General features: G+C 31.8%; 1 long non-coding RNA gene across 1 annotated transcript in view; it reads right to left on the bottom strand.

The window, feature by feature from the left end:
• LOC124427803 overlaps positions 1–5,000 on the bottom strand; it is a 44,559-nt gene that overhangs the window by 35,578 nt on the left and 3,981 nt on the right. The window lies entirely within an intron of this gene.

Below are 5,000 nucleotides of genomic sequence, written 5' to 3'. Positions count from 1 at the left end.
TGTGTGTGTATGTGTATATGTGTTGTGTATCTATCTATCCATCTATATATATGCCTTACATATATGTATGTATATGAATACATATAAAAAAAATAGAAATTAAAGGAAATATTAAAAAAAAAAAAAAAGAAAAAAAAAAGAAGAAGAAAAAAGAGGAAAGAAACACAAGGGAAATTTTTCATCGAATTCACTTTTCCTTTTTCTTTCTTTTTTTTTTTTGGCTTACTTCCTCCTCCTTTTCCTTTCTCCCATCCCCCCGCCCCTTTAGGTTCAACTCATATCACAATCTCGATTTCTCTTTTTAAAAATGTGACAGAACATTTTTACGAGGAGATCGAACATAAAAAGGGATAGAGGGCAAGGAGGGGAGGTGTAGGAGGTGGAAGGAGAAGGAGGGGAAAAAAGAAAAAGAGAGAGAGAGAGAGAATAGAAAAATAGGATGATAAAATTGAATCGTCCAGCGAAATACTATGTTCACTTCTTCGATTAATCTTAAATCGTCATGAGAAATTATCGAATTGTAAGTTACTCATTTATTAACTTATTCATTTTCTTACTTACTTGTTTACTTACTTACTTACTTACGTACGATAGGAAGGAAAAGGTGGAACGCGAACGAGTTCTTCTTAAAAAGATAGTCACGAATCGTGTGGGTCAATGAAATACGGTGATTTGCGTAAAGTCAATGCCGAGAGAGTTGAGCTGAGAATTTCGTCTATACTAAAACGATATGCCGATTCGAAATCTCATGAATTATGAAATAGGAATCGTGTTCTAGCGAAACAGATGTTTTTATGTTCTAGCGTGTGTGAGCGTGAGCTTAACATACATACATACATACATACATACATACATACATACATACATACATACATACATACATTAAATTACATTACATTACATTACATTACATTAAATTACATTACATTACATTACATTACATTATATGCATACATAAATACATAAATACATATAGCGTGATATATTGTACTGTTATTGGATATTAAATTTCTTTAAACGATTTTAATACGATAGACAATTCGTCGATTGAAATCAAATTACAAGAATGTATGAAATATTGTTCGAAGTAATAAAAAAAAAAAAAAAAAAAAAAAAAAAAAGAAAAAGAAAGAAGAAAATTATCTCAAGATCGTTAATAGGAAAATATTATCGTAATTCAAATATTATGGAATTAAATTACATACGAGTGAGAAAAATTTCATCGTATCGAAGAAGATACGATGGGATTGAGGATATCGATGGAGGAGAGAGGAGTGGGATGGGAATTACTGAAAGGACTGTAGAGACGAATGGAAGAAAACAAATTATTGAATCGATTATATTGTACTATAACGTAGAACGGAAAGAGAGAAAGAGATAGAGATAGATAGATAGATAAATAAATGGATAAATAGATGGATAAATAGATGAATAGATAGATCCGTTTGAAGTCGACTCCTATCGCATAAATTTATACGCAGCCCGTTATATATCTATTATAGTACTATGTATTACGTGGCACGTAATAAACGAACGATTATAACTATTTATCGGTTTAGTGGGTGTTGTTGTTGTCATTGTTGTTGTTGTTGTTGTTGTTGTTGTTGTTGTTGTTGTTGTTGTTGTTGTTGTTGTTGTTGTTGTTGTTGTTTCGCGATTCTCTTAAAGCTTTAACATTGGTTTCAAACGCACGTGCGGAGACGTTAACTCGCGTGACGTTCACGTGATATTGTAAAGGAATACATTGGTATAATTGTTCGCTCCCTTCTAATCGCCAATGGCCATTCCGTCGGTTCTTCCTCTAACGTTTTAATTACCACGATCTAAAACGATTCCTACCATTGACTAATCTTCGATTCGATATATAAGATTCTTTCTGATTATTTTTTTCGTTCTTTTTTTCTTTTCTCTTTTCTTCCTCTTTTTTTCTTCGTTTTCTTCTTCTTCCTTTCTTCTTCTTTTTTTTTTTCCCTTCGTAAATATCAGATTGATAACTTGATAGTAAGTAATTATAAAGAAGCTCGTTTACGTAGAAATTAAAAATCTTGATTGTAATGATGATGATGATGATGATGATGATGATGATGATGATTATGATTATGATGATGATGATTAATTTACGTTAATGAATCCACACCGTGTAGATATAAATTATTATCGATTTATGGTTTTATATTTTCCCATAAGGATTATTTTTTACTATATATATATATATATATAAAATATAATTTAAAAATAGAATATAATTATAGTTCATAATTCGTTCGTGGAAAATTTTATGTTTAAAAGAAGAAAGAAAAAAAGGAAAAGAAAAATAAAAAAGAAAAAGAAAAAAAAGAAAAAAGAATAAATTATAAGAATATATAAGAAATGATTGGTCATTAAGATACGTCTACATTCGAATGATATTAAATTAAACGAACAACAAACAATAAGATTTAAAAAGAAGTTTCATCGAACGTAAAGAGACTTGGTACATAATAAGTAAACGAGCCGCGTCACTCTGGCACCGTCGTCGTCTCCTTCTTATTCTCGAAATATCGCAGACGTATAAAATCGTCGTGGCGACGACGAGCGCTGTCGCGCGTTAAAATAGAAAATAGAATTAGATATATACGAATCGAGAGAAAGAGAAAGAGAGAGATACGACGCCGGTAGAGTCGGCCTAGAATTTAATCGAACGTGGCCCGTCGTCGCGACATCGTTTTCTAACCCGTCGAGACAATTTTCGAACGTAATAATTTTCTATCTTTGAAATTCGAACCAAAAGAACGAAAGAAAAGAAGAAAAGAAAAAAAAGAAAAAAAAAAGAGAGAGAGAGAGAAAAATGTCCTTCTGACAAAATTAAAAAAGAGAAAAATAAAAGAAAAAAAAGAACTTATGAAAGATAAAGAAGAGAGAAGAGAAAGAGAGAGAAAGAGAAAGAGAGAGAGAGAGAGAGGGAAGGAGAGAGGGAACAATTTATCTCGTAAAAGAATATCAGGTAATTACAACCTTAAGATATTTTTATATCGTACACTCTCTCTCTCTCTCTCTCTCTCTCTCTCTCTCTTTCGATATATATATATATATATCTTGATAGAAATGAAAAAGAAGAAGTAGTAAAAGTAGAAGTAGAAAAAATAGAAGTAGAAGAGGTCTCGTAATCCAAGTAAACTTCCTCCATTTTTTCATTCCATTTCTTCCATCCACCTTTACGTTTTCTCTTCTCTTCTTTTTTTATCTCTCTTTCATTTTCTTTTTCATTTCGCCATGATCTCTTGTTAAAACTCGCCACGAAAATTTCCAAGGTATCTAATTAAGCGATGAATAATGCACGATGCATCGACGCTACGATTAAAACCAGCCACTACTTCCCTCTCTCTCTCTCTCTTTCTCTCTCTCTCTCTCTCTCTCTCTCTTACTCTATCCCAATCCCAATCTCTATCTCTATCTCTATCCATCTCTTTCTTTCTCTTTCATAGCAAATAAGATGTCTAACACTATAACAACGGAGAGATGTAGGTCCCTCAGTCCGCGCACCTCATCTCACCTCATCTTAGCTCACCTCACCTCACCTCACCTTACCTTACCCATCTCTAACCCCTTTACTACTACCATCTAACTGCCCTCGAGCCCCGCCCCTGCCCCACCCCCTTCAACACGGTAGTTAGACTTCCTCGAATGTGCAAGACTCGGCATCCTGCCGATAAACTATTGACCGTATCATAAAGTATTCTACGTCTTAGGAAATAACCTAAGAGAAAGGGACAATAGTTGACTGACCGTGACTTCTTCTTCTTCTTTTTCTTCCTCCCTCCCTTCCGCCCTTCTACTCTCCTACTCTTCTACTTCTTATCTTCGTCTTTAGTTTGTGAGAACAGAACGGAGTGAGTAAACGCGAGTACTACTACTACTACTACTACTACTACTACTACTATTACTACTACTACTACTATTAGGCGTCGCTCGTAAAGAAAAAAAAAAGAAAAAAGAAAGAGAAAGAAAAAAAATGAAAGAAAAAAACCACCAGGTCGGTCGCTTGCTCTTTCTCTCACTCTCACACACACACACACTCTCTCTCTCTCTCTCTCTCTCTCTTTCTTTCTCTTTCTCTCTCCCTACTGCTAGTAAGAGCCCGTGTTGGTGGTTTCATTCATAAAGTCACGCGTTTCGCGAGCGGACGCGCTCGCACTCGGCATGCCGGTTCTAACGAAGGGAAACGCATCTAATCTAACAGTTACTATGCCTATGTATATCTATATATATATATATATATATATATATATATATATATTAGATTTGATTTATTATTTATATAACTAATGGTATCGATATATGTATACCGTAAAATTAATTAGAATCGATTGGATATTATTCATTTAATGTAATATAACAGTGTATATAAAAATGATTACTGATCTTTGGAAATATCGATATTATATATAATTATTTTGTAATTTTTTTTCTATTTTTCATTTTAATTATTTTATATTCGTATTTCATTTATTTATATATATATATATATATATATATATATATAAATAAATAAATATATATATATATATATATATATATATATATATATATGTATGTACGTATGTAATTCATTATATGTGCATAAATGTATATTTATGCATATATTTAAAATAAATCAATAAAATCATAATTCCGAATAGATTTTTACGAAATTAATATATTTCATATAAGTTAAGCCGAAAATTAAAAATGTTAAATATATGTAATATATATCTATTCTATATATTTATATATCTATCGAACATTTTAATGACTCCATTGTTCGTTCTATAAAACGATTCCTATGAAAGTATACGTATATATATATATATATATATATATATATATATATATATATATATATTTCTCTTCGTCCGAGTAGAAATATATTATACGCATTTCTAGATACATATGTGTTAGTTTAACTCTTGGAGACTCGAGAACGTTAAAAGCTGCTGAGGGAACGCCCTCCATGACTTCCGTTCGGGATAACGTACGCTTTC

This window comes from Vespa crabro, chromosome 11, assembly GCF_910589235.1.
Source record: "Vespa crabro chromosome 11, iyVesCrab1.2, whole genome shotgun sequence".
NCBI lineage: Eukaryota > Metazoa > Arthropoda > Insecta > Hymenoptera > Vespidae > Vespa > Vespa crabro.
The sequence above is the reverse complement of the archived record's forward strand: the minus strand, read 5'-3'. Positions and strand labels throughout refer to the sequence as shown.